The sequence below is a fragment of the Ambystoma mexicanum genome, chromosome 6q (genome assembly GCF_040938575.1).
Source record: "Ambystoma mexicanum isolate Mex_15411 chromosome 6q, UKY_AmexF1_1, whole genome shotgun sequence".
NCBI classification, from domain to species: domain Eukaryota; kingdom Metazoa; phylum Chordata; class Amphibia; order Caudata; family Ambystomatidae; genus Ambystoma; species Ambystoma mexicanum.
Genome location: NC_090937.1, coordinates 377573298 through 377595791, shown reverse-complemented (window position 1 = coordinate 377595791; position 22494 = coordinate 377573298). Strand labels below are relative to the sequence as shown.

Genomic DNA, 22494 nt, shown 5'->3' with positions numbered 1-22494 from the left:
GTTTGACCTGTAGGCATGCGCAAAGTTTCTTTCCATTATGTCTATGGGAAAAAAAAGAAATCTTGGGACCCCCCCTGTAACTTTGCCCCCACCCCCCCCCCCACCCCCCGGACCAAACCTCACTACAATTTGCAAAATAATTCAGAGTGGGCCATATACTTTTTTTACAACGTTTGGTGATGATTCGTCCAGGGAGAGCGAAGTTATAAGCCGCCCAAAAGTGCTCTTCCTATGGGATAAGCAACTTAACCATAACTACACAGCCACTACGTGGCTGTGTAATGTATATACGACACAAAAAAACATGTCACAATGGGGTGACTGCTGCAGACAGCCACCCCTACACAGTACCTCTAGGTCTGTCCTGGGGCACTGTCCGCACCCATTCGGAGGGATGCGTACAGGGCTACTCCTGAAGGTCATGTTGCTGGTGTGCTGACTGGTTCCTGCCTCCACAGATGACGCATAGGGCCTGGCCCACCCCTTCTTCTTCCAGGGTGGCCCCATACACCACGTGGGCCCACCACACAGCCCGTGCCTCATAACTTGTTCTGGGCGGCAACCTGTATGCATGGGGGACCGCCCAACATCACTGCCATGGTATTATTTGTATTCAGGGTGGCCTCTGTTGACTGGGGGTCCCACCCCATGTCACTGCTGTAACCCACAATAGTGGCCCTACCCGATGTCACTGCCGTGACCCACAGTATATTTGATTTACTCTGGGTGGGCCCGCCATTGGCTGGGGGGCCCACTCATTGTCACCACTGCGGCCCGGCACTATTTCAGATTCAGGTGGTGTCCCTGTTGCTATGGGGATGCCACCACACTCACCACCATGCTCAGCTGCCTCCTCGGCAATGTGTTTTAGAAACGCAGGGGGCGGATTGTGTCTTCACTTGGTCCGCCCTGCTGGGCAGCCTGGGAATTTCTTCACCCGGGCCGCTTAGTGGAGTAACCCGGGACTTAGCCAGCCATCTCCTATTCACCTCTGTTGGCCGTAGAGGCCAACGCAGGGTTTTCATATTCACTTCTCCACTCTTTGCGTGACTCTGCATTCCCTCCTAGGGCGGCTTCTGGAATACGCAGCCTGGGAGGATTTCTTTGATGACTGGCCCACCTCGCTGACCACAAGGTGGGCCTTTGGAGGCATAGCTGAGCAGCCCGTTCTGGGCTGCCAACGCATGTGGTCCTGGCCGGGCTGTTCTTAATGGGCCTGGGCAGCCACCACCACGCTACTCGGGCCATAAATCTCTCTAGGCCTGTCCGGTCTGCTCCCCGGGTGAGGGGTGAGCTGACAGGAGCCACGTCCCAGTTTCTGGAGGGGCTCCCCATATGCCGCTTGGTGCCGCTTTATGGATTTAGGCTCAAGGGTGTCGCTTGAGGCAGCAACCTCCCCGACACCCCAGGTAAGTCACTCTCTCCTTTTGTTTTCTTCTAACCGTCCTTTCAAACTGTCCCTTTTAAGAACCTTCAGGATTCTTTCTCTCTCCCTTGCCCAGCCCATTCTAGGGCAGGGGAGTTTTTTTTCTATGGTTCTTTTCTTTTTCTCTCTTCTTTTAACATTCCATCCAGCCCCATGGTGGGCTGGATGATTTAGTCCACAATAAAACATACGCATAAACACACACTACACTACACTTTAATAAAACCCCTTTTATTGCACTGGTGTCTGCGTCCTTCTTTCTGGGTGTTCTTCAGAGGGTCAGCATGTTGGCCAGGGCTACGCTGAGCTAGAGGCAAGGCGCCATTTATTTGCGCACCCCCTGAACGCACGTTTAGCCGGCGCTGGTTGAGTGTGATGATGTTTGTTGTTTAAGAATGTGATCTGGTGCAGTATACTCAGTGGAGTGTGGTTTTGAATCGAGTGTTTTAATGAGGGCAGGTGCAGTATTAAGAGTGCAGTCTAATGTTGTATGTTGGAGTGTGATATTCAAAGCCAGCTATGCAGTGGTATAATAAGAGCTGATAAAGTATTCCCAGTGGAGTGTGGTGCTGTGGATATTGTGGCGCAGTATTCACATTGGGATATGGTACAATCATGCGGAGTGCGATGTTGAGAATCGTTGCCGTGTTTCCAGCGGTGAGCCTATTCGCAGATGTGCCACACATTAAAATGGATTCGTCTAAAAAATGTTCAAGAACACGGGTTCAGTTTTCAAAAATGGCCACAAGAGGGAGCCCTGATCACAGTAATGACACAAAAAAGTAACAAAATTACATGATTTTACAGGGATTGTACCTTTTTAGGCTATCATCTCTGCAACATACTGAGATTTTTGTATTTGTTTATTTAGTGCACTGTTTGGCTAGCGCAGTATTCCTACCTTTCTTTTTTTAGCTGAATAGTCAGAATTCACCTTTTGTGGCTGACTCACTCGCTTAAAGAAAATGAAAATCAGTGATACTTCATTGGACTTGTCGCCTAATATTTTCTTTAAGTAGATATGCTTGGTGTCTAACAGCATTGCAAGAGTACATTGATCTAGAATACAATCAGAAATGCAGAATTAAAATGCTATGCTTTTCCAGGCGCTCCCCTTTCCCGGCTGTGGCCTCTCGTCCCTACTTAGATTAATGGCACACATGCTACAGTCCCTCCCACCGCCTTTCTGACCTAGATCCTGGAGTTTAGGCTTTGTAGATGTATCACCCCTCGACCCCAGTGGGTCTCGCCATTCTGGGTGAGGGGTGCCACTCCCCTTCCCCGCCCCCCCCCATGAGTATCCGGCCGCTACCACACCTCAGTGACGTGCAGCACAGTCCACAGTTTGCTGTATTTGTAACAGGGAGTGTGCTGCCTGCCTCTTAGCAGGGGCGAGTCCCCAGCTGTGCAATTCTTTTTCTTCGTTTGTACGTGAAGCCCTTTTGGCTATGCACCAAACATAGTACAAAATAATGAGGGCCGGCGGGATGGCGGAACCCTGACCCCAAGAGCGCTCATTATTGCGCTAGCCGTGTACACATGGGTAGACATGCTGTCAACAGAAGGGGAGTCCTGAAACATGGTGCATCTTTCCCGTCCTCCTATGAGTATGTGTGGCGCTATAAAAAAATCCCCCGGGACACCAATCTTTGGAAATTATTTCTCTAATTTATGGGCTTCATTTACTCTCCTACTTCAGTTCCAATTGAGTGGTGAGTCTTCACTGGGGACAGCACAACCACAACTTCATCAAGTCCCTCTGGCCACAGCTCAACACGACCCTGTTCCCAACGAGATATGTCCTTCCGCACTAAAGTGATGAGCCAATGTCTGGGACACAAACTGTTATAAGGTTCTTTGTTCCAAGCCTGGGATACTGCTAGGCCCTGCAACATCAACCAATCACTGCAGTGCGTTTCACAGTGCCTCCGAGGATGCTGGCTCTGTCTGTGAAGTGACTGGGGTGAGCAGGAATTACATCTAACTCACTAATGAAAACCAAAGTCAAAACTGCAGCCTAGTTATCTGGGGCAACCAAAAGCTACAACTTCTGATGTGGCCTAATTCAAAATGGTGGCAGAACTCTAGCTAATACAACCACAGGTATGCTAATAAACACTGCATTTTCCTTAATATGTGCATTGTCTGATTCCTAGTAACTAAATAAAGCTTTCTCTAATACAAAAGGGTGCCTGCCACAACCTCTGTCTAACTGCACCTGTCTCCCCACTCAAACTACCTGATGTTCCCTAGCAAATGACCCTTATTTTTTTATTGTGATTTTAGTCAACATTTTGACTCATTACACAAATCCATCGTTCACAATCAAACCATCAGTTCAACTACATGATCACACAAGATAAAGAAAATAAAAACCAAAAAGACAGGAATCTACATAGAGTAATAACCAGATATCAGAACATATTCCAAAACAATTACAGCAGTTCTTTCTCTAGACAATCTAAAGAAAAAAAACGTTCTAATCCAACTAAACATTCAAGTCTATCTAATATGTGCAAATTATAAAAACAAACCTATTTAATATCAGGAGTATCATATATACAAATTATAAAAACACGCCTATTTGATATCAAAAGTACATTCATCTAATTAAGCATACCAGTTAATTCCAGTTCTTTCCAGTTTTAATTCCAGTAAAACAAAGATCACTTCTGAAGTAAGGAAGGTTTCCTGTCCTAGTGACAATATTTGCCAAAACAATTTCATGTTAAGCATTCTAGGGTCATGGACAAATCTTCGAAAATCTTTTCATCCTGAGATCCCAAGTCCCTGGGCACTCTGATAACAGATGAACAACTGTTTGCTTCACACCTTCTGTACATCTGTCACATAGATCTGAAGGGCAAGACACCGGGTCCCTAATGTACTGGATTTCCAGAGAGAGTACCAGGTTCAATCTGAACCTTAAGAAATTCATTCTAATGGCTGGACTAACTGATCTTTTCAGGTAGGCAGGAAGACAGGATCTAGGTTTATCTGTTTCAGTCCATGATGCAGATCATTTGGCGGCTCGCATCTTTTCTGTGGTTCTAATCCAATCCGTTTGTTTAATCTAATCTTTGACTTTGAGATGATTTGGAATTAAGGTCTCATCTGATGTATCAGCAGCCTCTAAGATTTCATTACATTTTAGTCTCAAACAATTCAAGAAGAGATTATTATTCAATTTAATTTGTTGTGCAATTTCCTTAAATAAAGATACTTTCGAGGTGACGGGGCTAATCTATACAGACTCAGCCACTTCCATTCCATAACTGAGAGCAGAGAAGACAAACCCAATTTGTATCGAACACATGAAACTGGAACAGACTGTGGCAAAACTAATATGTCTTTCCAAATGTTTCCTTCCAGCCTATCCCAACTAACAATGAAGGCCTATAAATTACATTCCAGTCCCTATGGGGTAGACAGGATCACCTTTTCCAAATGAAATGTTATTAACAATATGAGGGGCGACCAGGTCATTTTGTACGTTCCTCCTTACAGGCTGCTTATTTAAAGAATTTTGGTGATCAATGGGGGCCCGTAGACATTGACTTTCATTGGTCTCTTCCAAAGTCTCTTCCAAATTTAATGGGCCTTTTTCCTTTGTTAATGGAACCGGCGGTATGGGACAATGATCTCCAATCGTATTTTTCATTGTGGTGGTAGTAACAGTATAGAGCATATTTGCCAGTATGGCATTATTGGTCGCTACAATCCTTGGAGTAGAGTGGTTTATACCACACTCATTTTTTCAGCAGCGGACCACTTATGCCAGAGCTCGTTGGAACTTGGGCATCTACAGGAAAGTAGCTTGTGGGAGGAGGAAAGTTTTCCCCGCTCCCTGCTTTATCAGAGCGGGTGGGGCAAGATTCAGGTATCTCCGTAATCTCCATAGAGGCAGCAGGGTTATTAGGAGAATCAGAATAGAACGCTTTCTCTCCCATCGGGGCACTCCTCAAATTGTACATCTTAGACCATTCCCCCTCCCCACCCACTCCTTATACCAAAGAAAATGTCGCTGGTAAAAACAAAGTTATCAGGGAGGCTTTGATCAAGCAAAAATGGTTGAGTCAAAGGCAGATAGATGCCCGCAGTCCTCGATCTGCTTTAATATGATTAGTACATACGGCAGTTCCAAATATAGTCAGGGAAATCCTGAGGAGTAGCCTCCCCCGCCGAACACCGCCTAACACTTTCGCCCACTTCCGCGGACAGCGGATGTTTTATAGAGTGGGCGAGAGTTAGCGTGGTTAAAAGAGCCGCTTCTGAAAAGCTCCAGCTGACACAGGCAGGCTCAATTGAAGACACAGGGTTAATCGGAAGCTTTGCAGTCGTTCACTCCTCGAGTTAACAGAGATCCAAATGCAGCCGCAACGGGTATGCAGGTAAAACACAACACCGCCTAACACTTTTGCCCACTTATACTATCCGGACATAAACCCTAAACTACGTTCTACAGTGCACCTGGACTAACAGCAGTTTACACGTGATACGCGATGACAAGAATGCTGGCAGTAAAATGGCTTTCTTGCCTTGTTAATGGAACTTCCTTAGTTTGCACTTTCTCAAAGGTTTGGGGTGTCCGACTGGCACCCTAACACAGCACAGCAGAGTCTTTTGCTTGCCTACAAATACTTATTTATAATCCAGTGCCTCTGGATTATAAATAAGTATTCGAGTCACCTATGGTACCTCTAGAACTACATCTCCAGAGCAAAACTCTGCACTGCCCAAAATCAGCTGCACAATATTTACCTGCATCCAAGAAGCCAAAAACGAAATAAAACAATACGCTGTTTAAAGCTGTTGGTTCCATTACAATGATGATGGCTTGTTTGGCACGTTTAAAACGCATTTGCTTGGCTGAATCGCAGATTTCCTCTCATCACGCAAGTTGCAGGCCTCTGCCAAACAAAAACTAAAAACAGGAGCTCCTATGGAACGTGTAGTAGAGTTTACAGAGACCCAAAGGTGTTCCTCGTCAGGTGGAACCTGTCCAGCCAGTCCTGGCTTTTACGCTCAAATCCCTTTGCATTTTAGTTCTTGCAGTCCTGCCTTAAAACAAGGAAAATAGCAAAAATACATTACAAGAATTAAAAATGACACAGGCTAAAAACCAGGACTGACAGACCATCACTCCCGCAGGCTTTGCATGTGTTTGTTAATGTGTAAATGAGAGAGTGATGATATGACAGTGGGCGGTAATTTACCAACATTACTCAGGTTATTGGACATCACCATTTCCTCCACAAAAGTCACTTCCCATCATGCAGATTTGTACTGTGTGGCAGAAGAGAAAACTTGCTAAACTGCCAATCTAGTGAATTTATGCCTGGGGCAAGGTACGGCCTTATTTACTAAAAGGAGCGAACCCAGTCTTGCTTTGACAGTGACTTCATGTGCTCTGACATCACTTCCTGTGTTGTTGCACCTTTCGAATACTCATCGGTTCCCTCATGCATGCATCAGTGCCGTGGTGTCCCTTTTTCAGTGAGTAAAATATAACTTTCAAAAACAGAAAATGGTCGAAATGTCATTACGCGCATTTCTGAAGATTCGCCACAAGATGGTAGCAGTCCACCGCTAGTGAAAATAAAACCGCATGTGCTTGCATTTTAATGCTGCAAAGCTCTCAAGACATCAAGCCGGAGACCGTTCTTTTTCAGCCCCACAGAAGGATTTTAATCTTTGCTGAGATGTATGCTCGTAAAACGTTGTCTTGGTTTCATTTTTTTTCCAAGAACGATGCACAAAACGAATGGATTCGTCTTTGGTGGACCACAAATGCCATTGCATATTCCAAAGGATACACACGCCTGTCTGGCCGGCAGAGCTAAACTGAATCGCCAGCCTAAGTGCTAACTTAAAGAGGCACAGACACGTCTGCAGCAATCGATCAAGCGGATTCTTTATTTGGCCGCTTGGAATAAATAACTTTATAATTATAATTCTATGACAAGACAGGAGGCTCATATTATGCATTACAATCTTTACTCTGAAACCACAGCAGCAAAGAAAAAACTTTTACAAACAAAAAAGTTTCAACAACAGAACTAGATAAAGTTCAATGTCAATGCATGGGGAACTCCCCAAACCATCATGGAGGATAGGTCATACCCTGCAGGGGACCAATGAGCAGGGACCCTCCTTTATATATGTCCATTACTCTAACGCCAACTCCTCTTTCTTTGCTGCTGACACCACAGAGCTAAGTCACCCCTTTCAGTTGTGTCTTACATTGTTTGTCAGTAGTAGGCTTTATTAGTTTGAATATGACATATATTATTTATATGGTAAATATGTGTTAATTACCTTTTATTATAAAGGAATTTGTGTATTTGATACAATGTATCTGGATAGCTGCGTGCGGCCGTTGGTTTCATTTTGGTGTCTTTCAAAAAGAAAATATGTATTATGCTCATACTTCCTGTTTCAGCTGAAGCAGTGGTGCAATGGTTGAATTTCGGACTACAGTCCATGAGGTTGTGAGTTCGAGGGAGCTCTCTAATTTATTTCTTCTTTAAAAATTTCTCACGCTTGTAAACTCAGGTGTTTCTAGTGCATTAATCAACTCGCTCCCGGCGTGCGCGAGAGCAGTGTTGTTTACACTGTTCCCTCTTCATTTCGCCTGTTTGAATTCGTGCCCCTTGACAGATTTATGGTCACATGGGGATTCCAGGTGCTGCAGGCTTTGGGTTCGGCCTGCCCCTGTGGCTTATGTTTGTAACAAAAGCCTCTGTTTCAGTACTGAGCCAAGTTAGCTCAAATATAGAGCTGCAGGTCTCCCATGCAGGAAGACCCGGGTTCGCGGCCGACCAGCGCATGTTTATTTGTATATTTTAAGATTAGATATTTTAATTGTTATATTTTAAATAATTGTATTTTACAATGGAGGTATTTGATTGTCACCTTTTTTGCTCAGTTGAGCAGGGATTTCCTAATGGGCATTTGGTCGGTTCATGACTTCTTCAGAAAGATTATAGCACAAACATTTTAATAGTAAAAATGTGGTTTTGTTAAATGTTTGTAATTTCGTATCCCTGGTGACACAACACATTTCCTTACCTTTAGTGCTGGAAAGAAAGAATGTTTACTGATAGACTGTGGGTTTGTTAGGTCAAAGTCTGACCATCCAGCGCAAGAGCCCGATGCACTGCCAGTCTGCAGTTTTATTTTATTTTCTTTGTTTATTTATTCATTTACTTATTTCTTAAGTTATGTGCTTTGCCTTCACTGTAGGTGCCATAAGTTCGGTTTCAGGTTCAGCCTGATTCTATTGCGAGGTTACCCCCTCGTGTACTGCTGATTATCACACCCTGCTCGGGCGAGCAGTTGGAGGTGCACTTGCTCAGTGTATCCTACCTTCAACTTGACAGTTTTCTTTTGTTTGGGTTATCTTCCCTGGAAAGGTGCAGTCACCTGCTCGGTGGCAAGGTTGCTTGGGGTTTCTGCGAGGGGTCCCCTTGTATACGGCTGTGTCCACACCCTGCTAGGGTGAGCAGTTGAGGTACACTTGCTCAGTGTTTCCTCCCTTAAAGTGGGCAACTTGGGTAATTACCTTAACTGGCATGCACCATAACCTGCTCGGTTTCAGGCTCTGCCTGAGTTCTAATGCGAGGTTACCCCCTCGTGTACTGCTGATTATCACGCCCTGCTCGGGCGAGCAGTTGGAGGTGCACTTGCTCAGTGTATTCCTTCCTTAAGGTCGGCAGCTTTGTTTAGGTGCTGCATATGGCTGACGCCATTGTTTGGTCTTGTAGGCGTGCAGTAACCTGCTCGGTTTCAGGCTTCGCCTTGTTCCTACTGCGAGGTGCTCCCTCGTGTACTATTGGTTGCCTCACCCTGCTGGGGTGAGCAGTTGAGGTGCACTTGCTCAGTGTACGCTTTGATAAACAATATGTTTAAGTGTTGACTGGAACACATTTGCGTTTTTTCAGAATTGTCAGTGGCCCAGAAAGCTCAGTGAGTATCAGCTTATATAAGGGCCGGGGATTCGGTCCCCTGTGAGGGCGTAACCCCTCTTCTTTGGATATTTTATATATATTTCATATATTATATATTCTTTATTTATTAAGTGCTTTAAAGAAAAGAGTGTGGAAGTGGTTGTAAACAGACCCATATGGGGTTGTACCTTCCTCTCTAACCATCTATCTGGTGTTATCATTCATCTTTTAGTTAAAAATTCTGTCACCCTTTACCTTAGTTAGTTTCAGGACAACTCAGTCCTTTCCTTAGGTTTTGATTCCCGACCTCAATTGCTCCACCCAATACCAGTGCTGATTAAGCTACAGTATTTTCTCTCAACATGAGGAAGAATAAAGATGATGCGTTATGCCTCTATTGAGGTCTGTAGGGCTTAAGGCTCTCTTTAGTGGGGACGTTTGTTCTCCCCTACTTTTGTCCCATTGGACATTCCTTATTCTTTTGGTTTCTGGTGGAGACAGGGTCAGCTCGAGGGTAACCGTTCAGTTTTTTACATGACAAGTTGAGCAACCATGTTTTACTTGGATGGAGTGTTTGGAAACACTTGATGGTATCAGTTAGACGAGTTGCCAAATAATAACTTGCTGGCGCCTGCCTCATGTTTTTCCTCCCAAAGCTTGGCCTATGGTTCAGCTAACCGTCTAACAGTGTGTTGCAACTTCTCCTCTGCTCGAGGAGTACACGCAGGCTTCTGTACCCTCATGAGCGTTGCTTAACCTCTTTAGAGTGCTGTTTTCATATCCGTGCTGACCGTTCTGATACAGGTTCCTAATTTTGGAAAGGTCTACATCAGTCTTTTATCCTGCTGAGATCGATAAGTGAACACCTCACACCACACAACGCTCGTAGTAGTGTTAAGCACCACTCATATACCTGAGGGTTCGTAGTACTGTATAAGTACTGTTTTGCTATGGACAATGTGCTTAGTTTTTCCTTCCCCTGATTCCCTTAGTAGCCAGTCAGCCTCACATGAATACAGTGACTCAGACCTCAGGGTTTGAGGGGACAGTGGTCCCAGATTTCTTCTCAACCTTGCATTTACAGGGCATTGATAATTATCCAGAGTTCTTTCCCCCTCATTCCCCTTCCTGCCATCCTTGGGGGAGATTGCATCATAATATTACGCCTCTGGGAGTATCCAATGGTTTCAGTTTTCCTGCCATCCTTGGGGGAGATTGCATCATAATATTACACCTCTGGGAGTATCCAATGGTTTCAGTTTTTTCCTTTTTACAGGAGTTCTGGCGGGTGACCAGTGCAGACTCGCACTGAGCATTTCCCTCCCGTCTGTTACTTTCCTTTGTGCTAATCTCTGGTATTTCAATAAGTTAACTGGAGTCTGTCCAGTCAGGGGATTGGTTAGAGGCGCTAGTGGGTATTTATTTCTCTTAACGGTGTAAAGCGGGGCTTTAATGTGGTCCTCAGGGTAGTTTTCTTTCTGGATTGCAAGGTTTTTCCTTTGGATAAGTGGGGGAGGTTTCTCCTCTTTTGGGAAGGCTCAATATCCCTTGGTGGGATAGAGGGGTCTGGGAGTGATACTATCCCCCATCCACGTTATGACCCTCTATCACGATGCGTTCCAGAGTCTATACATTAACTTTCAGACGGTGTCTGCCGCTACGATTACCAGAGTGCTGGGATATATATTTGGTTGATGACTTGATTATCATAGTCACCTGCATGGCAGGTGGACCTTTGGGGTTTTCACAAGAGTTTGTTTGCAGTAAGGTGCCAGCTCAGGGTGCTGTGAGCTTCAAAGATCTGCAAATTGGCTGAAATATAGGTTGGACCTCTTCTGGTGTACACCTTCAGTTTAACCATTTAGTGATCAGTTCTTTGCAGTTTAGAGTCTTGCTAAGATTTTGGAAATTTGGTGTCCTCCTTCGGTTACTTTTGATCCGCTAGGGGATTTATCACCAGGGAGGAGGGATCAAGGTTCAAGCACCGGGCATACCTACAAAGTAGTTTAGATATCACTATAATGGTAGTGATGGGATGTCGGATACATTTTTTCTTCTTGCCAAGTTTGGCCTCTTAAGGATCAGGTTTATAATATCTGCCTTTTGTCATGGTAGCAGAGTCCTTCTTCAAGAGTTCGGGAGGTCTGAGGGTCTCCGTGTTGGCGGTTTGACGGGTTTAGCTTCTCAGGTGGGGCCCTCTCTTCCATTCTGCTTCTGCCTCCAGAAGACTTCCCTCCTTAGTATACACATATGTCTGAAGACAATCGTAGATTAATTCTATTGCTTTTCAGCTCCGCTCAGGATGGATTGTCCTATTACAAAATTTATAAAAATGATTTTTTACTCCCATTTTACCCTTTTGAAGATTTGTCTTTCCCTCTTGGTTCCCCAGTGTAGTTCTGTGACATGCCCTGTTTCTAATGCGATATCTTCCTTTAATGCATGGGATGGAACCTATAAGACTTTCACCCCTATGGGGTACTTTTCTTTATCTCCAGGAGAGCTAGGTGTTTGTTTTCATTGGTTTGCTTTCTAGGTCCCCAAAAATGGTACGAATTTAAGTGTTTTGAATATTTGATTGAACAACATAGGTGTTTATTTCAGATGGTTTTGTCCTAACCTATTAGTATAGGAAAACTTTGTTCAATGTTTTCCCCTCTTTTAACCAGTTGGTTTTGGTGGCCTGTAAGAAACGCTGGATTTGGCACATTCCTGTTTTTCTTGCAGTGGATTTGACTTTGCCTTATAAGACAGCTTTTCGGGCAACCTAGTCTTGGGCAATTCTCTGATTGGTCAACAGATTGATTTAATGAAAGCATTTAAAAAATGTTACCTTTCCTTTAATTTTATTATATTATCTATTATATTGGATCATTTTGTACTTACTAATGAGATGCAAGGGCTTTGAACTTGCATAATATGAGCCTCCTGTCTTGTCATAGAATGACTAATCCCCCACACTAACGTGAGATGGGGGTTTAGATTCTATTAAAGACAAGGAGGCGATTATTATCCCTCCCACCCACCCTGGATATGATATGATATGACAATTGTGATACGCATGTACACAGGTGGTTCAAGTGAGAACATTCTTTGGTTTGTTGTTCTTCCCAACCACCCACCCTTCTTGCTTGTTGTTCTTACAGGTACGAGTTGAGGTTCTGCTCAGGAGTGTGGATCGCAGTTACAAGTTCTGGAGTGCGTGATTTCGGGTGAGAAGTCCTATCCAGAAGAACTTCTTCATTGCTTCAGGCTGCGGAAAGGTTGAGATCTCCGGTTTCGCTGGATCCTTTTTCTCTGCGCTACGCAGTTCAACCGTTCCATTGGGCGTCTGGTGCAAGTCAGCTGCAGAAAGAGGGGTTGGCGTTAGAGTAATGGACATATATAAAGGAGGGTCCCTGCTCATTGGTCCCCTGCAGGGTATGACCTATCCTCCATGATGGTTTGGGGAGTTCCCCATGCATTGACATTGAACTTTATCTAGTTCTGTTGTTGAAACTTTTTTGTTTGTAAAAGTTTTTTCTTTGCTGCTGTGGTTTCAGAGTAAAGATTGTAATGCATAATAATCGCCTCCTTGTCTTTAATAGAATCTAAACCCCCATCTCACGTTAGTGTGGGGGATTAGTCATTGTGTTTTTTTATTACGCGCTTAAAACCAAAGAGGCTTCTAAGCGAGGACCCGAGATTCGAACCGGTGTTGCTTTGTGTCGTCTGACTTCCAAGACGAACGCGTTGCCACTGAGCTATGCCACCCGTGCTAAATAATTGTTGTTTTTATAATTTGTTTGATTTCACCTGTTCTGAATGGTCCCGGCTGAGCTCCTTGTATTCGTTAGCCCCATCGCCCTATCACATGTAACATGAAAGCAGGGGTCTAACGTGTCTCCCTTTCCAGTCACTGCCTTTTTCCCGTTTGCACTCCACTACTCTGGTCTTTTGGTTCTAATAGGCTCCCATGTTCTCATACAGTAGGCACAGCATATTTTCCTGCTACACCTCCCCTTCCGAGAGTTCCAGAAGCATTTGTACAGTACAACATGTGTGGTGTGCCACCCCTTTTAGGGTAATGAGTCCTTCCCAGGGCTCATGCTAATGTCACATGCTGTGAGTGACCATCTGGCTCACGCAATAAAAGGGACGAGAGTTTCCAGGTTTCGTCAGTCCATACCAACTGACTTCTGCATGGTGTGTCGTTCTTCCTGCAGCGTGAGACTGGCGCTGCGTAGCAGGCAGAGGGCCTGCCCTGCAGGGCCCTCTACCAGGACCGTGCCCCTGCTGGGCAACACCGTCCCTGATGTCCCCCACTGGCTTAGCAGAGCCCCTGCAGGGTAACTCTGCGTTTGTGTCCCAGAGCCCCTGCTGGGCAACTCTGGTTGTGTGCGCAATGGCCTGGGTGCCCCCGGACCATGATCCGACCATGTGCTCACGGTCCAACAGGGTGATCCCTGCAGCTGGGTATGTCGACTGGGTGCCCCCAGCAACTGCATGACTGGACCCAGTGCCTCAGAGGTCCAGTCACAACACTACAGAACCTGGCCTATTCCTCCAAAGCCTGTTGGGAGTTGCCTGCATTGCAGCCAGGGTCTGTAAAAGGCAGTGCCATGGAGTGAGTTTAGGAACCAGAAGTTCTTCTGTGCTAGACCTAGTCCTCCCGAACCCTCCACTCCCCACCTAACCTGAGATTGTGCGATCTGCTCCCCCTTTGTTTCCTCCCCTTGCTGCCAAATATGCCGCCCATCCCCTCCCCCGTTGTGAGCTCCTGCTCCTTTGTATCTCTGCTTCCTTCACAGTGTACTTGCCCCTATGACTTGTAAAGAGCTCAGTTTCTGCCCCAAGCTACTATGCTCAATAAATACCCTACGAATAATAATAGACGTCGCTCAATGCACTGGCTCCTCCCCTACTGAAGTGCGCCTCACCATCTGAACCAGATCCTGGATCCTGAGGAGTGTGTGAGGATCTGCTAGCTGTGACGATAAAGGTCCAAAGCTGCACCAGCGCCTCCTGGCACCTGTCTAAAGGCTTGCTGATCCAGAATACACCTGGAACTATATTCAAAGCTGTGGAAGCAAGTTTATGTCCATTCTAAAGACCATCACCAAAGGGAAGTCAATTGTTCTTTTTCTGCTCATTGAAAAAGCCAAAAAGCACGAGGACAAAAAAGAGGTCTCAAAAACCTCATTCTGTTTGGAAGGAGAAATAAAACATTTCACGTTCTTACTCTTCAGTAGTGGAATTGCCCACGCGCCCTTCCAAGGCAAGGTATGATTGGCACTGAGAGATGTTTCAATAATTTGGTAGAATTTGGACGGGTCAGGCGTAAATTGCAATATGGTACTTTTATTGTTGCTCCAGAACAGTTGCAACCCCAGGCCCAGGGCGAGATTATTTCTCAACTGAAGTGGTTGAAAGACCCTGACAGCGACCCTGCCTGTAACTTTGAAACCCTGGATGTAGGAACACTACCACAGCTCAACAAAGCAAAGACATTGTTTCCTTTGGAAAGCTGCACTCTGTCCCCATAGTCAATCTTATATTTTCAGCCACCGAACAATCGAGATGAAAAACCTGGGGAAATATTGCTGGTCAACTCTTGTATGTCTGTTTTCCCCCAAATTAATATGGTCACAGCCAGCTGCTTCCACCAGTTCCAAAAACCTAAACCGGCGCAGCCACTATTATCCTTGAAATTTAGGGCAGATGCGATGGGTACCACATTCAGTTCCAGAATTGTATGCCCGATGCTACCGATGCTTGGATACTCCGGACCTGATTGAATAGACTCCAGAGAACACAAAATGCCGACTGGACCATAGAATGAAAAAGAAAGAGCACACGTCTGCATTCGGGAGATCATTACAGTGATCTGATTCTGACTGGCCTCTCTCACACCCAAGTATCAAGCAGGCTTGCCCTGGCCCCCATCACCTCGCGCCTCTACCTCTCACACAGAATCCTTCTGCACCGCACTATCTGTAATTTAATGAAAGCGAACAAACCTCTGCTTGCTATCCCACATTCCAATTACATTCCAAAGGAGGCAGATGCCTCGCAACGCAGGCCCCTCTGGTTTGGAAATCCTTACCCTGCGAGTAGTTTGAGGCTCACTGTTCCCTGCCATCTTTCCATTCCAATTGAAATCTCTACTTTGTGTACAAGTAATCTTCTTCTTTACATTTAAAAGTTCACTTGATTCTTTACTTCGTCCTTAGTCTCTTTAGGATCTATACATCCTCTTCAGCAGTATCTCAGGACTTCGTGCATACGTTTTGTGACGTCACTAGCTCCTTTTCTCTGCTCTCTCATATTCCTTCAGGGAGCTCCTCCCATAGGTTGTCATCACTTTGGGGATACATTTGGTAGGGTTGTCTCAACGGGTATCTTCTTTCGAACACACGCTGCGGTATTGGCACAATGGCTGGTGTCAAACATGGCACGGTCTCATGGCGGGCCTCCTGCAGAGGTATACAGCTGCTCGCAAAGTCGCTCCAGCGATGCGAGGAGAAGGGAATGTGGGAGTGCAGCCACCGTATAACCAGGGGAGGTCACATGCATGTCCCAATGAGTTTAATATAGTGTTGGAATGAAATAGCCCTGGGATAAGAGAAATGAGAAGACTGTGGAATTCAGTGGTGGCCAGCTACTTATGTGCATAACATCTCCACAGATGTACATCAAAGGTGTAAGAACTGATGGTTGCCTCACAGGCAGACAAGCTGTGAACTATACACCGATGTCTCGAAGTAGACCTTTACCCCTCAAATGCAGGCAGGAGCCCGTTCTCCGTGAACCTTTGAATGCAGCAAAAAACAAGCCTCTTGGGAGACTCATACTAGGATTGCGCCATAACCAGAAATCCTGGCTATCTCGACAGGTCCTAGGTGAGCTGACATAAAGTCACTACTCACTTCATTTGATAAAGTCATTATCTATATGAAATGGAGATGGAACTTGTATTACTACATTGAGATTGCACTGAATCCAAAGTTATTGTGAATAGGCAGCCTGCATTGTTTTATTATGTATGTCTATGTATTTAAGGAAATTAAAGTAAACAGCACTTCCATTTTGTGGCAGTGGGGAGTGTAAGCCGCTGCTTTCAAATACTCAAATCACAGGGTCACGTTGCCCTGTAATCAGTAGGTGGGGGTACTCTGTTATGAAGCAAACTAAACAAGGTTTAGGATGGGGACCATACATTCTGACCCTGCAGCACCCCCAGGGCTAAGCAGTGGAGAGGGGATGGTTATCTCCTGCTTCTAAGTGTCGCACTGGGGTTCGAACCAATGTTCCATAGCTCCATACTGTACCATGGTGAGTATGTTGCCCCTGAGCTAGCTCCCTGGACTAATAGTCTTTTTAATTTTATTTTTTTATTTTTAGATATTTGTAAGGCGCCTATACAACAAATGGTGTTTCAAGGCGCCACAACACAAAAAAGGCAGTGGGCACAAGGGAGAAAGACACAAATAACAGTTCTAGTAGGCCTTGTGACATTCGGAACATGCAAGTGCAGTAACGAGAAGTGTGTGGGGGGAGTGTTAGTCTCCGTGAATGCAAAGTGCGAGCGTAGGAAGGGAAGTGAATGGTAAAGGGGAGAGAGTGCAATTGAAAAGGAGGTAGTAGGGGGGCGAAGAGGGCCACAGGGGCTAAGCAAGTGCTAAGAGGAGGTCAGAATGGCAAGTGCCAGGGATTGCATGGGATGAAGGGGTGAAGGTCCACATGTTAAGTGCAAAGAGGGGTTTGGACTGGGAGGGGGGCCTGGTGCCCTGTAGAACTCGGAGGGAACCAGGCAGTCTGTCAATGTGGCAAATGCTGGTGTTAGGAGGGGAGGGGAAGAGGGAAGGAAGAAGAGAAAAGGATGATCTTGAGGAGGTTCCAGAACTAGAGGAGATCTGGCTCAAGCCCTGAGAGGGGCAGGGAGACCATTCCAGAGAGAGGCTCCTCCAGAGGAGAGAGATCTACCGCCACTCTCTCATTAGAGAAGCATCTGATATGCAGAGAGTTGGAGCTTGAAGACCGAGGGGCTCTGGAAGGGAGGTATTTAGGAAGAGAGAGTTGTATGTAGTGGTGTCCCAGACACCAGAAAGCCTTGTGGATTATGCAGAGGGTCTTTAACGTGATCCTAGCAGCAACCAGAAGCCAGTGGAGAGGTTTTAGGGCTGGAGAGATGAGGTCCATGGTATTGAGGCCAAGTCTCGCAGTCCTATTCTGGATTAGTTGAAGGGGGTGAAGGGAGGAAAAAGGAAGACTGAGGAAGAGGCTGTTGCAGTAGTCCAGCCTAGAGAGGACCAGAGTTCTGGAGACAGTGAGTTTCTGGGGGGTCGTGAGGAAAGGGAGAATGCCTCTGATGAGGTGCACCTGATAGGCGGCCTTCTTGGCAAGGTCTGCGATGTGAGGAGAGAAGGAGAGAAAGGAGTCTAAGTTGACACCAAGGTTTTTTGTCTTACAAGAGGGTGAGAGGAGGGCACCCATAGAGGGCGACCAGAGGGTAGGAGGGAAGGAGGGAGCTGGGTTGCCAATGAGAAGGATCTTGATCTTACTGTCATTAAGGCAGAGATCATTGGCGACACACCATGCCTGAATAGCAGTCAGACAGTCGGGGATGAGAGAGGAGGAAGAAGAGAAGGCAGTAGAGTGAAGCTTGAAGGAGAGATGTGTTTCATCTGCATAACGCTGCAAGTGAAGAGAAAAGTAGGAGATCAGGTGGGCCAGAGGGGCAAGGTAGATGTTGAAGATCCACAGTGAAAGGATGGAGCCTTGAGAGATGCGGCAGGTGGGGAGTGTGATAGGGGAGAGAAAAGGGCCTAGTTGAACCTGGTAGGTCCGTCGGAGAGGAACACTTGCCTACCATACCATACCAACCAGTCCAGTGCCAGGCCCGTGATGCTAAGGGTGTCATGGAGACGATTTGTCAGGGTGGCATGATTGACTTTGTCGAAGTCAGAGGAAAGATCCAGAAGGATAAGAACGGATGGAGATTTGGAATCAAGATTTCAGAGCAAGTCTTCACTGGTGTTCAGTAGAGCAGTGTGCGTGCCTCTGGCTGCTCTGAAGACAGACTGGTGGTCGTGGAGACAACCAACAGATTCATTGTGTTGGATCAGGTGGTAGATGGCCAGTTTCTTGAAGTGTTTGCCCAGGAAGGGGGTAATGGAGATAGGATGGTAGTTTGCCAGGCAGTAGGGGTTGGCAGGAGATGATGCCCAAGTGACTGCTTGAGGGGTAGCGGATCCAAAAGATCCAGATGAGAGTACAGATGAGCAGGGTCAGACCAGGAGCGAGGTGTAATGAGAGGGTTGGTGAAGGGTATGTCTGCTGAAATGAGAGCATCCAAGGTGTGTCCAGCTGAGTGGGTCCATCCGAGGGTAGAACGGTGAGGGAAAGACAGTCACAGAGGCTGTGGAAGAGCCCAGTGGCAGCATCCGGAAAGTCCATGTGAATATTGTCACTGAGGAGGAGAAGCTTGGAGGTAGAGGTTAGGAGAGAAGGGGTGAGGCTGGCACACTTCAAAAGGAAGTGGGAAACCAGACTAGGGGTCCTGTAGATGGTGGCGAGAGTCAGCGAGAGGATAGGAGAGATACCAAGCCTGCAGACAAGTCATTCAAAGGAAGAGTAGGACTGAGTGGGTATGATAATAGCAGAGACACATTCAGGGAAGATAAGGGCCACTCCGCCTCCAGCCCGATTAGGCCTGGGCTTCAAGAGGATCTTGTAGTCCTCAGGGAGGAGAGTGTCAAAAGCAATGACAGCACTGGCGGTGAACCACGTCTCAGTAAGAACAAGGACATCAAGGTCAAAGTCTTCAAGGAGGTGACAGATGTCAGAGGAGTGTTTAACGGCAGAGCGAGAGTTGAGGGTAGATAAGTGAAGCTGTTTGCCACCTTTGAAGTTCTTCTGAGAAGGGGTGCTGGGATGAGGTGTCCCCGTCGGTGGTGGCAAAGGGGCCAGGGAGGCAGAAGGAGGAGTGACAGGAGAAGAGAGGAAGTTGATGAGAGATGGAAGATACCTATCAAGAAGGAGGAGGTTGGGCTGAGATCCCTGGGCCGGGCCATAACAGTGCCATTCTGGTAGACATGAATGATGCATCTAGAGGATGGGAAGTGTGCCAAGAGCACTTCCCAACTGGTTCCACCAATAATGGGCGAAGAAGAGAAAGGGAAGAGGACTGAGGCCATAGGGGGAGCTCATAGGTCCGGAGAGGGAGTGACAAAGAGGATGTCAGTGACAGTCTGCCTGGAAGAAGCGTTGACCTAGGTGTCAGCGATGGGCAGGCCTGAGTTGGAGACCAGGAGATCTTTCTTGAACGTTTTCCTTCCAGACTTCCAAAGAAGGGTAGGATAGGTCACATAGTAGCAGTTAGAGTAAATTGGGGAGATGGAGAGCACCACGGAGGGCAGGGGCAGAGAGATTGGAGGGAGGAGGCAGAGGGGGAGAGAGAGATGCAGAAACTGCCCAATGCACGATGAACACACCAGTTGGCTTAGCAGTAAGACAGGCGCAGATGAATCATATGCACAGCAACACACAGGCTGCCGAACGGAGTAATTCGCTGCTCCAGCAGCAAAGGAGGAAAATAAGGCGGCTCAGGTGGGATGAACACTTCTCCAGAAATACGAGGGAAAAGCCTTAAATCACCAGTCAGAAGGCATTTCTTGTGATTGCATTATTATGGCATCTCTACATAAAAAGCGAGCAAGTCTGCTTCTTTCTGGGGCTACAAGTTCAAACCTATTACCATACTTTTGGGGAAGAAGCTCCATAGCATTCATTCCTGTATATCTGCCAGGCAAAAGGTGGTTGCTGTGTAATTGAGCCACTATGCACATTTTGGTGTGCACATGACTTGATATATTCATGATTAATTAATTGGGATGTCCACTTTTTAATTTTCTTATGCTGAGAAAACCTATAGCTCCTTAGGGTTTGCCAGAACATTATAATCACTCCAATTTCCATATGTAGCAAACGTTCTCAACTTTGTCTATCCCATCATGTAATGGCATACCAGAGATGTGGTAGACATGCAATTAATACATTAGACATTGATAGCGTGACAAAGTCACATGCCTGGATTTACGGACCACCAGGATAGTGACTCCGGGGGCCTTGTGCCAGCCTGAGCCCGTGGATGTTGGGCCCCGGGGCATCTTACGGCGGGGACTAGTTGCTCACTTCTCCATGGAGATGCAGAAAATAACAAGGGCCAGCAAACCACAGCTGAAACTCCAGGTCCATGTCAGGACAGAGGCTCACAGACATTCTATCCTTTCTTAAACCAGAGAGGGAAAAGCCTGTATGACTCCCCTCTGCCCAGCGAGAGGACAACGTTCCTTCTAGATGATTCCAAACTCCTAGAGTGGGGGAAAGATGCCAAAACCATGTTCTCAACACTAGTGGAGTGTGAAGAGATACAGTTGCAAGTGCACAGGCAAAGTTAGAGAATACATTTCTTGTAGAGCAAGTCACCAGCATTGGACTACAGACCACAGATTCTTTGTTGCGTCAGCAGCTCCCCAAACGCAGAACACAACATGGAGGACAGTGATACAAAAGCAGTGTTCCTCGTCGGGCTGTTTACATGCTGGGCTTACAGTGTTGCAGTATCTCAGCGCAAAGGAGCGTTTGAATGGAATGAAAAGGTTTACACACCAGACACAATCCCAGCTTATAGGCAAAACGCTGGGAAAGCAGGAGGCACTGCACAGGACAGGCAGCACCAGAGAGCATCCCAGAGGAAATACTAAAATGGAATATTGTGGCCAGGCCCATATAGGTTTAGTACCACCCCCTAACCCCTAATAGCTATAGATGTGCCCAAGAACACTGGCTCTATCCCAATTTTAAACCACAGGTGCAGTCCTTCATCAAGAGCCCCACCCTTGGGGAGGAGAGATCACACTGTAACATTCAAACAAAACAGCAAGCAGACAGATCTGGCAGGAGCGGGAGGCTGGAGAGCTTTTGAGAAAGCAGAAACTGGACAGATGGAACAGGTTGCAGAGGTGGCATCAGCAGAGAGCTGGAGGTGGTGTTGAGAGCTAACGAGGGTGAAGGAGGAGGTGGGTAAGATCAGAGGCTATGAGTGGATCGAAGGAGGGGGTGGGAAGTAGGACATTTACGAAGGTGGTGGCCCTAGCAGCGGAGGACAAACCGGAGGAGAGCTACGTGTGTGATGGAGTGGGCATAACATTTCCAGGAGAACAGATCAAAAAGGAGGGATAACATAAGTGTGAGGAGGCGGTGGTAAGACAGGGTGCAGAAAGAGGAGTAAATGTGCGTGGCCAGAAGTAACACTGAAATGGTAACGCTTAGGAATAGAGGACGATGGGGCAGGAGAAGCGACACAAGTCACAGATTGTAGGGAAATTAGTAGTGGGAGAGGGACAGATCTGTGGCATAACATCAGGGAGCGCAGGAGATACCCAAGATAAGATAACATTCCAAGAGGTGGAAGGAAAGATACGAAAGCACAGCAGGAGGCAAAGGAGAGACTGTGAAAGCCCAGTACCTGTACCGCAATAAGGATCTGGTGGGTAAAGTCAACCCAAAGCAGCACCAGATGGAAGGAGGAGGAACAAGACGGCGACAGGGAGATTATGGTCAGAACAGAGTTGCAAAGGGAGAGCAATCCAGGGAATGCTAAGGCAAACCCACAGGACCTATCTTTTCTATCTTTAGCTATCCCTGCCGACTATATCAACTGAGCTGTCTGCTCACTCGCAAAACCTTGTGCTATAATCAGTTATTTTGCATCAGATCCCAGAACGCCCACATGTAGTGGAGACTGAGGAGCTGGCTTCGGGTCCCCCTTAAACCTAAAATGCCAAATTAGTGGATGAAAGATCCCCCTTTAAACTGTACCAACTGAGACACTTATTTCCTTTGCCCGCCAAGGCCATAGGCACCCGCATCCATCGGGGAAAACATTTGGAGAAAGATCATCCTGACTGTTTCTTATGGGAAGATCCCATTTTGCATTTATATGGTACCCAATTTGTATATAATCCCCAAATGTTATAGAATGAGATTGCTTGTCTTGGCGTCCTTCTTGATCTCGGTTGTGATATCTGACAGTAGGCACCCATTGTTTCGGGGATCAAGCATTGGTGTAGGTCA

The 22494-nt window shown here is 46.4% G+C and overlaps 1 protein-coding gene and 1 long non-coding RNA gene across 2 annotated transcripts in view; both read left to right on the top strand.

Annotated features, from left to right (window-relative positions):
- CAAP1 (caspase activity and apoptosis inhibitor 1) overlaps positions 1-22494 on the top strand; it is a 459525-nt gene that overhangs the window by 305935 nt on the left and 131096 nt on the right. The window lies entirely within an intron of this gene.
- On the top strand, positions 7627-12941 carry LOC138516047 (uncharacterized). The gene is made up of 2 exons (XR_011282213.1): positions 7627-7725; positions 12522-12941. It is a non-coding gene; the product is annotated as an uncharacterized lncRNA (long non-coding RNA).